The following is a 13,528-nucleotide window of genomic DNA, read 5'->3' as shown; positions in this document are numbered from 1 at the left end:
CCCACAAAGCCCCAAAGCACTGTTGAAACTTTACCACTTTCTATAGCAATTGCTTCAGCTGTTAAGAAAATACAGCAAACTCACTGTGTAGGAGTACGGGTATGGGAGAAAATGTAGTTCAATATAAGTGGAAATTTTTTTGTAGCTGGAAGCATTCACTAAAGGAGAAGGTTGTAAAAACAGGTAGTGGAGTAATTATCACCAGAAATCTGCAGAGATGCAGAGTTACCGATGAAAGAATGTTTGGTGTTTACTGTGTCCTGTATGGTGGAAAGAATGACCGTCCAGAACAGGTATCAAGCAATGACTTGGAATTTCCAGTTATGTGTGAATCTGCCATTAAATTTTTAACAGTGAAATCAGTTACAGACTCTCCTATACTGAGTAGCATTACAATAAATGTCTGGTTCTCTGCAGAAAGATTGTGCCCTGTTTACCTCAGCATGAGGTAATATCAATTGTTATAGAGATATCCAGTTGAGAGAAGGCTGTATTGCAAATACCTTCAGATCAGAGAATCATCCATTGCTTTTACTTAGGCTGGGTAGGATGCAAAGAATATCACAGAGTGATATTAAAGATTTTAAAGAGTGTAAATGCTCTTCAATCTACTGAAGTCAGTAAAAACTATGGCAGCGTAACTTCATCTGATGAACTGTTCCTTAGTTTCCAGGCTTTCAGTAAGTTCCAGTAGAGAGTGGTACTCCCTAAGTATCACTTGGGGATTGAGAGAGTACTTCTATCTTAAGAGAGTGATGACATGAAATAACAGTTTTCATTGCTAGGCCACCATTTCAAATCCAACCAAGGTCAGAAACTTATTGTCAAGTGAAGTCTGTTCAGACACCCCCATGAAATAAGGAGGTGGTTTCAATACAGTTTACATTAAGTAGGTGCTTGAAGCGTAGACACTGCTACCAAAACTGATACTAGCTGACACTATTACGTGTACACCGGCAGAAAATGAAATCATACTGAGACTGTACTAAGTCTCTCTATGCAGCACTGGAGCTTTTTTTTCTGAGCATGAATTTGAAAGGTGAAAAACAATTAAAAAAAAAGATTGTCTTTCATGATTCCTTTTCTTCCCTGTGAGCTTGAGCAAAGCTGCACAAAAACAGTTCATCTGGCACGCAGCATAAATACAAGGGAGGAAACTTTTTCTGGGTGGAAGAAAGAGAGCAAGAACAAGTGGCAAGAGGATCTGCCCCTGAGACCATTTCTCTTTAGTCAGCAGCTCTTTTGCAGCTCTTCTCCCATGTGGAGATTTCCACCCCCTCAGTTGTGCTGAATGCCAAATCAACTGTCTGTGTGGACATGCTGTGAAGGGATAGAAGCCTCTGGTGAGGGAAGAGGAGAGTGCAGAAAGCAGCAGAGGACAGGAAAAGAAACCCTGTTAAAACAATATTAAGATAAATTTTCTGACAGCTGTGGAAATGATAAGGAACAAACCGGTTTCCTCGCTGGTAACCACAGGCTGAGACAGAGAAATGAGTTCTCCGTTGTTTTTTTTCCTTAAAAGTACCATGGTCTCTTGTCACTAGCAGGCGTGTTAGGTGACCTGATCACAAAAGATCATCACCTTTTGCTTACTTTCACCCATGGTACATTCAGCTAGGTGTTCTCCATTCTCTGTTCCTTATGCACTGATGAAGACAAGCCATATTTCATCCAAAGTACAGGCTGCACAACAGCACTGAGGGGAGTAATTTCTCCCAAAGGGTCCCAAGTCTTTCAGGCAGATAATGTCTGTCTCTATTCCCTAGCTGTAGCCACCACTGACTTCAGTGGGAGTGCCAGGGTTTGCCCAGGTACATCCCATTTGCTAGACTGGGTATATGTTTTCAACATGCTTTTGGGTTTTTTAGGGAGCAGAGCGGTACTATATCTAAATTACCATTTGCTTTGTTTCCAGTGGTGATCAAGATCACCATCCGAATCTTTCTTAATATTGGTAGTCAAAGAAATAAGCATCGTGGTCACCCTACCTGTTGCAATACTATTAAATCTTGAGAACAGTAGGTTTGAAGGTAAGGACATAGGTCTCTCTCCATTTCCCCTCACGCTAATATAACTATGCTGAGTGGCTGAGATCTGATTCTGGACAGCTTCACACCACAATGGAGGTTGCAGCACAAATGACTGTGGGAGTGCTGCAGTACCATCCTACCCCCACACTAGGTACAGGAGAGAGAGGTGAAGGAAGGGGAGTGAGTGCAGACACAGCAAGAGGCAATTGGAGCACAATGGGGCACAGACTGTTATTATTATTCTGATAGCATCAGCCCTCAATGGGCTTGATATCATGTTCATTTAGAGTCAGGATACTACCAGAAATCCATTTACTACCTAGCAGTGGTTCTCAGAATACCAAAGATTTGGGTGGGCTTGTAGTTTCTGGATGCGTTCTGTCACAGTTATGTACAGGGGAGCCAACAGAAGGCTTTTTAAGTGCCCCTATAAAAGTGTCATTTGGATGAACCGGCCTGTCATACTGCCACTGATTGTTACCGTCACTTGTTTGACTTGATGGTGCTTGGGGGAATTTGTAAGCACTCTGAAATGTTTGCTACATGTGCAGTGAAAAATGAACTGTAGGATTTACGGCTATGCCTGTGGGTAGGGGGCACCACTAATGCCCCCATGAGGAGGATGACAATGACAGGGAGCATTGGGCCCCTTTCATTCTGGCAGATGAATGCCAGTCCCCAGCCAAGGCTGAGAAAGACAAACTCATGAAACAAGTGACCAAGAAGATGACATAGGCCTGGACTCTGTCAGAGAACAAGGGAGCAGTGGCTGGGATTAGAGAGCAGCCCAGCCAAAGGGCTGAGGGCACAGATGGTGTGCGGGTATGAGGGCCTTCTTCCTCCTGTTTAGATCCGGCTTGGCTCAGTGGTGCAACCCAGAATGGGGAGGAGGCCAAAACAGTCCTCTCACCATTAGAGAGGCTGCTCCACACGAGGACAGGTGTGGAGCTGTCCAAATTCAGTAGGAAGGACAAAGCATGGCGCTAAAGCAGTTATGCAGCCCCTTGGCAGGTTTGGGAGGTGTAAAGGAGAACAGCCTCCAGGACTGCTCTGAAATTGTGCCATGTACGGCACTATATTGCAGTGGCCTTCTGTGAGTCAAAGCACAGTGTCCTCTGTGCTATCCTCTTCCCTTTTCATCCGTCTCTTTCCCTCTTCGGGCCAAGCTCTTGTATCTGGGCTGAGAGGGAGATTTGTGCAGACCTTTTGCTGGTTCTAGGTACCTGCACATCTCTTAGAGGGCAAGATGGAGTCAAGGTACGGCCCACCTGTGCAAGCTGAGTTGGTATGATCTCAGTTAGGGCTTTGGTGGGAAGCCCCGCAGGTAAATTGACCGCTAGCTTGGCTATACTTGTTTCTTTGAATTAATAATATCTACCTGCTATATGATGCTTTGCTGCTTCAAAGCCCTTTGCAAACATTAAGTAATGCCTGGATGATTACTTGTAATTAATTAGAAGGAAGTTATTCTCCTGGGATGTCAGTCCAGTACTTTTCACAAGCACTAACTTTGTTGGAAATGAAAAATAAGGAATTATGATGGCACTCTCCCCAAGACAAGTCCTGCCCCAGATAGCACTGTGTCATCTGTTCCCTCCAGTGAGTCAGTAGCCTGGGGCTTTATGATCCTCATGGGGGTCACTGCAGAAATCACATGCAATTGCTGACAGAAGCTTTTAGTGATTTAAAGCCCCAGTGAAACTGCTGGAATCCATGCAGGAGTTTAACTGTCTCTTCAGGCTGCATATGATGTCTCTTTTATTGCCTGACCTTCTCTGTATGAGTTATGTGGTAGTCAGCTGACTGCCAGTCAGAACAGGGACCGATACAGGTTTCTTTTTATTAGGATCTTTGCCACTTTTGTCATGTCTCAGGGATGGGAGACAGCTGGTATCAGCAAACCACAGGATATGCGCAGGCCCGGCAGTGTCCAATGGAACAAGCAGGGTGTCCAAACAGGCCTTTGAGAGATCCAGATTTATTTTATACAATGCCTCTCTCCTCTGTTTATAGTCAAGTTATTGTTAGTTCCTATTCACTGGGCCAAAGTGAAATTGTTATCCCATGATGAACAGTATACACAGATGTACTTGGGGATAGTCCTCTTCAGAGAAGGTTTATTTTTTAGAAAGGCAAGCTCAAAGAAAGGTGAGGGAAGGGAAATGTCCATATTTTACAGAGAGGGATTTGGGACACTGAGTTATTAAGGCCAGTATTTTCAGAAGAGCTTTCAAAAAAGCTTATGTATTTTTTTCAAAAGTATTTGAAATCAATCAGTCTGAAAAATAGCTAATGGAGAATAATTTTGTCATTATACCACTGGTTACAGTCCAGCCTCTATCACAAGTACAGTCTGACGGAACCCCTTAATTTGAAAAGCAATTACTGGCCAGTTTGATGCCTCTACATCCTCTTCCTTGGTCTCCAGTTTTGGCTGCCTGCTGCCTGTTACCAACAAGCAGAGAGAGGAGGTGCAGGTGGCTTTTTCAGCAGTTCTGTTGCTGTGGCATTTTTTCAAGGTAATCTACACACAGTTCTGTATTCCTACAGTTCTATTTGGGTGGTTAAAACATTTCAACCTTCTCTGTTTTCCTCCCTAGAAAGTGGCAGTTGTAGCTGTAGAAGCTGCTAAATGCATGGTAGATGCATGTAAAATGCATGCTACGGTAGCATAAGCACTTTTTATACTGAAAGAACTGCATCCAAGCTGGAGAATTAAAAAGATTTCGCTAGACTGGCTTAGAAACCAGCATAATATTAGCAATACAAGAACTGTGAGCAACTGATATCTTCAAATGTGTACTGCACTATTTGGAGGGAATGCTGCCTCTCTTGTAATGCCGGAAGTTGTGCCAAAAATTTCCCAATGTGTGGACTGCTGTGAACTCCTGGGATATCATCTGGATGCCTTATATCTTGCTTATAAAGCAAGATCTCCCCTACATCTCCCCCGCTCTCTACCTAATGGCAGCATAAATAGAAGGAGAGGCGACTCAACTCATTTTCTGCTCATCACCCTGCTACTTCTGGGTCTGCCTAACGCCGCTCCCTCCTGGCAATCCCCAAAGCCCAGGCAGTTTCACAGTCATCCCTTTGCTCTAACAAAAGAAGCACTTTCATAAGATAGACATCTGAAGGGGCAGTGCCTTGGAGCTCAGTTGTAGAAAGTGTCAGGGAAACTCAGTAAGGCAGAAATGCTGATAATTTTAACACTAACAGCAGTAGTGGCTTCTCTGCCTCTCAGGACATGTGTCTGGAGTTCATTATCAGTCAGTACACATTTGACTGGCCTAAACGTTGAGCCAGTCCTCAGCAGGCCAGGCTATCAACATTGCACAATGCTGTTGATGCACCAAAACCAGCATCTCTCCTTTTACACTGCTTCCTTGCATCCCTTGTCCACCTCACTGCCTGCCTGGCATCCATTGCATTCCCCACTACGTGCAGAGACTTTGAGGCAGAGACCTGTGAGCAAAATGGGCACCCGTTGGTAAATAAACAATAATTGGCTTAAAGTACCCAGTAAAGTACTTAGCATTAGTCTCAGAGGAAAGACATGAGCAGTATTGCTTTTGTTTCTGAGTGTTTTGGGGGCAGCTGCAAGCTCACTCTGCCTACTCTATGAGCCAGCCAAAAGTGAGGTGACTGCCTTATTTTGCGCTGAGTCTGATCTTACAAACTCTGTCTTTTGCCAAGGCTTGGTAGTGGTGCTGGGGCCACAGAGTTCCCTGTTCAGAGCTGGCTCTCCTCCAGCCAGGTCAGTGAGCAGGCAGAAAAACCTAGCATGTGCCTGCAAAACCCTATGTCTCCATGCAGAGACTGTGACTGTTGAGGATGGGGTCAAATAGATTTATTTTGTCCTCAAAAAAATGTAAAAAACAGGAATGCAAGGCAACAGGAATGCCCACTCTAGCTGGGCATCTGCAATTTCCTTTTCTTCTATGATGTATCTGCTCTCTGCGTAGATTGCAAGATCTTCAGTGCAGGAATTGTGCCTCTCTGTCTGTGGAGAGTGTCTTCTGCCTTGGGGACGACCCCGTGATTGAGGGGGAGAAAGGCAAAGGCAGTAGCCTTTTCTGCAGTATAAGTATTTCCTAATAGTCTCAGCTCATCTGAGTGCTGGATTCTGCATGCTGTACCACTTACTAGGAAAAAACATGTTATGTAAATCAGCCCTCCTTTCCTCAGCCCATCCAGGCAGCACTTCGCATAACACAGAGTGAACAACCCTGCTGTAGGTCCATACCTGTGCCCAAATCCTGCTCACCACCAGCTTAGGACAGTGCCCTTACAGGATATTTTCTCAATGGGCTGCCATGACAACTTGTAAGCATTGGGGTTTCCTTGTCAGTTCTGGTGGGGCATGACTCTGGGAAATCCAGCTGTCCCCAGTGTTGGAGCCTGTTCCAGGCTGGCACTCCAGCCCAGGAGCCCGTTCTTGCCTGTATCTAGCAGAAATCTTCTGGCCTAAGGTTATCCATCACTCTTTCCTGTATAGCTCCTCTGATTGCCATGGTTGTCACGCTTGAAGGGAAAAGAGCCCTTGACACTGGCTCAGGAGAGGCTTGCATATAGCCGGATTTTTTAGATTGGCACTCAGCACCTTTGCCATGTTCCCTTTGCTTGCAAATTATTTGGTATCATTTTAATTCTGAGCTGAATTAGAGCAGTGCGAGGGTTGCCATAGCAACCGTTTCCTTGTGCCTTTTGGTCTGACTCATTGCAGACAATTACTCTCACGCTCCAGGATTCACAGATGTGATAGGAGAAGAATCATGTGCTGGGCTTTCAATTTTTTGCTTTTAATTTCCTTCCCATCCTTTCTTGCATTAACTCCTACTTAGCCAGGTTCCTTAGAGACCTGTATCTCTGCCTGGGGTCACGTGAGCCTGCAGGAGCATGTTACGTGTAGAGTATGTGTAGATACACAATGTGTGAGGGAATTTGTGCAGATATATGTGTATCTGCATACACAGTCAGTTTCTTTGCAGTGTGTGATGCGTTTATGATACTTGTCTGGATGTATAAGTAGGGGTACACGTAGGTGCATGCATTTGCTGAGAGATTTGCACTTACTTCTGCCTGTGGTGGAGTTACACACGCACACTCATCTTCTGTTGTACACACAGGGTGTATGTGAGTAATCCACGTGGACATGGCAGTGTACCCAGTGAGTAGCTGGTGCAGGTGCATAGAGGTGGGTGATAGCATTCTGTGAATGTGACTCTGAGGGCCACAGATTGTCCAGAGTCTCCTATTAAGAGCTATGTGAAGATCCACGGACTGCTAAGCAAGTGGCATTAACCCTTCTGACCAAGTAGGGTGCAACCTAAATCTGCGCAAATGCAAGGCTGGCATATTCCCTCATCCATGCCTATGCCTCCACAACAGACCATGTCTATGCATCTGCAGTACATGGAGTGCAATAGTGTTGTCCGTATAAGAATCATATCTTTAATACTTATATAATTCATGGCATGGACTGTTAGGACCTATAGTTCAACAGAGGAGCACAGTCATCTGAGAAGGTGCTAGAAGGGATAACAGAAGCAGTTTGAGAATATGGCAATAAAGGCGATAAATATTATAGCAGAAGAGATTATAGGAAAGGTGTCACGAGATGATTTGGTTTAAATTCAGTCAGAGTACAAGCAGACAAGTTTTGCAGGGTGAGAGACACAGAAAGTCAGCAGGTCTGAGATACGGGAATGCATAGCTCCAGCCTAGCCATAAGGTCCCTTCCTTTTAGCACCAAACTCAGCTTATTCCCCTCCTGAGTTCCTCTTCTCCTGCCCTGTCTGTCTAAGGCATAAATCTCCCCATCATAAGGCTAAGTAATGGGCATGGGACTCCTACTCCCAGCCCTTTTCCCTCACAGGATCTTTTTCTCCTCCTCCTCCCTCCCTGGAATACAGGAGTCCCATTCATAGGATCACAGGATAATTCAGGTTGGAAGGGACACATCAGGAGGTCTCTAGTCAACCTCCTGCTCAAAGCAGAGTCAACTGTGAGGTCAGACCAGTTTGCTCAGGGCTTTATCCCAATAATATTCCCAGTAATATCCTGAATAATACACTACTACTTCCCCAAAAGCTCTTACACCATACTCTATCTCCATCATGCAGAGGCTGTACTGACAGCCATTCTCTTTTTCTCTCTCTACCCCTATTCTGTGTAAGGGCTATCTGCAAATCTTCATGTCTTGCCAGGGACTGTGCAGGTGCTGAATGCAGAGTGCTTTGGAGTGGATATGTTAGGTGGTGAGGCATGGAGGGTATGAGAGGAAAGGGGAGTGGGAGGTGGCCACCTTGCTTCTGCCTATGGGAGAAATTGGATAGGAACCCTGGCCTAGAAGCCCTGGGAAATGCTTGACTTTCCCAAGGCAGTGGGTAGGCAGGGGGGAGAGTTGTTGCTGCGTGTGCAGGAGGAAGGCATGGTGCAGACAACACTGTTTGCCTTGCATATGTAGAGGGGTGGTGTGTCTCTGGCCCTTGGCACTGCTTCACATTAAAGCTTGCACTGGCAGCATTGAGGCAGTGCAAAGTCTGGAGTGCAAGGAGGCAGCAGTTCAGCTTTTCGGGACACTGTGGAGACCATATTTCTGTGAAGAGTCAGTAAATGGCAGTGCCTGATTCTGCTACCCTCCATCTGTCTGCCACCACAGGCAACTGCTTATGCCGCTTAAGCTGGCTCTGCAGAGAGCCTACGCGGAATGGAAAAAAGAACAGACAGCAAAGAAAGCTGTGTCTTAGAGGTCAGGAAATGCAGGGATAAAGTGAGGATTGCTTACAAATCAAGCTGAGTTAGACCTCGCAAAGGAGATTAAAACAAACAGCAAAAGATTCTTCAGCTATTTAAAGAAAAAGAATAAGAAGTGGGGCACTTCTGGGCAGTGAGAGTGAGGTCAAGATCAAGGAGACTATAGTCTGAGACAAAACCAAAGTGGGCTCTGTGCCTAAGTTGTTGATAAGGACAGCAGTGTTGACCCTGGGGAAAGAAACAAGCTGCCTACTGGGAATAAGCAGCTCAAGCTGCTTAGCACACTCACAGTGCTTGGGGAACTGGGTGCCCTCTGTCTCTGGGAGAGCTGGCACATGGAGTCACAGGCTTACAGCAAGGATTTTTGTCAACTTTACCTGCAAGGGTGACTCCATGCTGTCTGAAGAAGTGCACATTCAGTATTTAGGGTTAAAGAAAGGGGGAGAAAAAAGTTTGTCACTCTCAGACCTCTAAGTGTGACCTCTGCAATGTTTATAGTGCCTTAGAGGAGATCCTTAAGAAAAGCATAATTATTATGCAGATTAGGGAAAAAATGGAGTCATGTGATATGGTTTATCAATGCTAGATCATGCTGGACTAACCCAATAGCCTCCTGTGAGATAATTATTTTCCTGGAAAGCGAAAGAAATTTCAAAGATCTCATCTCTGGATTTCAGTAAAGTACTTGATGTGGTGCCACACAGGAAACAAACTGCAGAAGATATGGAAAGGTAGAGTAGTTGTAAGGGACAGGGAGGTAGAGGTGGGTCTGAGGGAGATGGCAGCAGCAAGATCACCTTTCAATCTAGCAGAAGATTACTTGTAGCACTCTCCAATGTTTAGCCATGGGATTAGTCTTTGTTAATATTACCCTGAGACCCTGACACAAATAGTGATACAGAGTGAGGAGGCGTCCCAATGATCCAACACTAGAAGGCATTGCCAGTACAGGGAAGGACCAGGATATGATAGAGAAAGTCTTATTTAACCTTGACAGGATAGCAGAAACAGAATGAATTTTAGTAGTACAACAGACAAGGTCAAATGCTTGAGGACTAATATTAAAAGTATTCTGTAAGCTGGGAATTCTGTGGGAGCTGGCAGAAAGCACAGCAAGCAGGCATAGAGGCAGCCGTTGTCTTCTGGAAACCACTGGGTCCATTTTGCCACCTCTCAGTTAGGATCCTCAGTGTAGACTGTATTACTCCCTTATGCCCACTGAGAGCTGCCAGTTTCAATTCTGAGATCCTTGCTGAAAGGCAGCAGGGTAGATGGAGTAGTTCTCAACAGTTCTGATCCTGTCCCAGCCATATCTTGCTCTCCCTCTATGTGCTTCCCTAGCTTTAGCTCTTGAAGATGCATGTTTTTTAGAATTTGTCCACCAAATGAAGAAATTTTTCTTAACTGGCCAGGAAGGAGGAGTTAAACGTATCCTGAGGAAGCTGAGGAGAAAAATATTGAGAACTGCTGTACTAGCTGATCAGGGGGTGGTGGTGAGTGATTGTGTGATGCAGTTGTGGAAAAAGCAAGCATTGTCCTAGAAGGTACCTGGAAGGGTGTTCCCAATGGGGATGGGGATGCACTGGTGTTACTGCCCAAAGCCGTCTGAGACCTCTCCTGGATTTTCCATACAATTTTCCCCGGGGGAATACAGATCGAAACAGGTACAAACAGGACAGAAAGATAATGAGAGGAATGGGAAGCCTGTCTTCATGAGAGGAGCCTGTGAGAACCCAGCTTGTTTAACCAAGTGGAACAAAGGCTCCAGTGGATAGGATTGCTATATATATATATATATGTATATACATCACAGGGGAAACATGGGAAAGAGGAAAGCTATTTAAACTAAAGGACACGACTAGTATGAAAACAGTGTAGTACAGATACACCGAGAAAGTACTTAGGGTGGGAAACTAGAAGAGGGTTCCTAACCATTAGGGTAATGCCACTTTAGAATAGCCTTCCAGCAGGAATCTGAGATTAAAAGCCAAATGGATTTAAGCTGCAGCTTGAAAAGTTTGTGAGAGGAAGTGTGAAATGTGGTGCCTGGAATAGGAAGAGATGAGTCTGCAGCTGCTCCTCCATTGCCCAAGGAACAGCCAGGGTCCCTCGTCTCTCTGGCGATACAACTACCAGCAAGCAAGCAAGCTGCAGGGCAGTTGCTCAGAGTGCTCACCATTTGCCTCAGAGCTCCCTTTGGGTTTTTGCCACATAATTCACACATTCCCCATCATGACTGAATAAAAATATCTTTGTTAATGCAGTGGAAGGCCACCGTGCAGCATCTGGAAGGCCACAAGTTAGACAGCGCTGACCTAAAACCCTCTCTCAGCCCTTGACAGCTTGATGGTTTCTCTTGATTGATGAGGGTTTTGCAAAGTAAAGAACAGTGAGTGGAGAAGCCCCTGCTTATGATAACAATCCTTTAAAAAGCAGATGGGGATGTGGGGGCCGGTGTGTTTTGTGAGCTGAGAAGTGACAGTTGAGATCAGAGAAGGGAGAATCTGAAAAGCAGCTGGTCAGAGGCAGTTGCTGAAAGGGTGATGATCAGTCACAAGAGAATGAAAATAAGAGGGAGAGAGAAAGAATAGCTGAGGAATCAAAGACATTTGGATGCACTGGGAGAGATGTGAAAAATACCATATGAGACCAGGAGTGAATGAGAAAGTGGAGACTGCTAGAAGGGCACCATTAGTTTAAATAAAAGGCTAGATTTTCCTCTTGCCAAGAATTGCATAAATCAGGAGACTCTTATAAATGTGATTATGAGTGGGATCATAACCAGTTCCCCATAATCCTAGCTCTCTCAAAATGTCCTGTAGGGCATTGCACTAGCTTTTCCATATACCTCTGTCTTTAAAGTAGGAATAATGCACATATAGCCTAGCAAGTCTGTTGTGAGACATGGTTGGTGGGTAGGTGTAGGGAAAGGTGATATTTACTATTGTATGGCAATAGTTAGGTAAAATCTACAATACACATCACAGATCGTGATGGATGAGGGGCGTACTTGTAAAAGGAGGAGGAAAAATTGGAAAGAATGAAACAAAGGCCTACAGTATTGTTCCAGAGATGAGGACGTGCTTTACAGTAAAAGACTTAATGAACTCAATCTGCTTATCTTACCAAAAAGATGATTGAGAGATGATTTGATTAGTGTAAAAGTACCTTCACAGGGAGAGATGCTGGTTACTAAATGTTTTTTTAATCTAGCGGAGAGAAGCACAGCAAAAACCCATGACAGGAAACTGAAACCAGACAGATTCAAATGAGATATTAAGCGTAAATGTTAACAGTGAGCAAGAATAGTTATTGTAATAAGGTACCAAGGGAAGAGGGGAATTTTAATCTCTTGAATGTTTTCAAATCAAAGGTAGATGCCTTTCTGGAAAATTCACTTTAGCTGCATGTAAACACACACTCTTGGACTTTCTACAGGATAACCTCTGTATTTTCGGTTTCATAAGCTAAACAGATTGAGCTCTTTAAGCTTTTCACAGCAAGGCATTTTCTGCCACCCCCAAATAATGTTTGTGGTTCTTTTCTGCACACTTTCCAAGTAGCATGCAATACACAGAAGGTCAGACTGGATGATCTAAAGTCCCTTCTGGCCTTTATACTCTCTGAATCTCTGCCTCTGTGAATTCATTAATGTTTGCAAGCTCCCAGAGAGCTGCCGAAGGCAAGCACTATAGAAATGCAAAGCATTGTTGTTACTGTGCGTATTTCCCTTGAGCTTTATGCAGAGCTGCGTGAATATCTCAGTGTATTGTCTGTGCATATTTTCTCAAATAAAATACCTGAATTTGTCACTCTTTCTGTGCCCTTTATGCATTGACTTTCTGCAGATGTTCTAACGAACAAGTTTATTCTGAAGTTAGAACACAGAAAAAGCAGATGTGAAGAGCTAAATCTTGTCTTAGAGCCCCAAGCAAAGAGCAGTGTGTTGTCCTGGCCCAGGAGCTTCACGCAAGGCAGACTGTTATTCTTAGCATCATGGTTTGCTTTCTCCTTGGCTCCCGGTGCCTTGCTCATGGCCTCTGCCTGGCTTGAGCACAGTGCCCCTGTGAGAAGTAGAGTTCTAGCTGTTGGTTCCTTCACCTGTATCCCCCAAAGGGAGAAAAGCTGTGAGGATGCTGCCTTGTCTCCATCTTGCAGAGCTGTTAGCAGTGTGGGGAGCTCCCGAAATGACAAAGGAAATCTTTTATTTACTTTCACTCCGTTCTGTAACTGTACTCATCAGGGAATGGTTATTCTTTTGTCTGTATTATACAGTTCTCTTGGAGGGAAGGATTTTCAGTCCCCAGAAATCCTATGCTGGGACTTGCCCTTATCTAGTCAGAGGATAGAAACTGACCCTCTGACCCGTGTTTCCAATCAGAGCTAGGAAACACTTCAAGCATGCACAGCAGGCTGCCGATGAACAATATACTGAGGAGGTATTCTATTTTATGTATTTTACACGTATTATGTACACATATACACAATTACATGTGTGTATGTATGGAATTATGTGTGTATGTGAGTAGATATGTATACATGGTGAATACATTTGGCAAATGAAAGATAGTCAAGTTGCAGAAAATCTCAGGCTGCTCCCAGATAGTTTATGAGCACAAAGAGTTTAGAGTCATCAGATGAGTGTGTTGGCTTTGCTTTTTTCAGCTCTATATTTCTGGTATTATATGAACTGCTTAGTAGCATTTGTGTGCACTCCTGTGCCTGGGTGGTAAAATTAG

At 44.4% G+C, this 13,528-nt stretch overlaps 1 protein-coding gene across 1 annotated transcript in view; it reads left to right on the top strand.

Moving 5' to 3' along the window:
- Nucleotides 1-13,528, top strand: part of CACNA2D4 (calcium voltage-gated channel auxiliary subunit alpha2delta 4) — a 134,008-nt gene that overhangs the window by 63,800 nt on the left and 56,680 nt on the right. The gene's annotated exons all lie outside the window — the stretch shown is intronic.

Source organism: Dromaius novaehollandiae, chromosome 1 (genome assembly GCF_036370855.1).
Source record: "Dromaius novaehollandiae isolate bDroNov1 chromosome 1, bDroNov1.hap1, whole genome shotgun sequence".
Lineage (NCBI taxonomy): Eukaryota > Metazoa > Chordata > Aves > Casuariiformes > Dromaiidae > Dromaius > Dromaius novaehollandiae.
The sequence above is the reverse complement of the archived record's forward strand: the minus strand, read 5'-3'. Positions and strand labels throughout refer to the sequence as shown.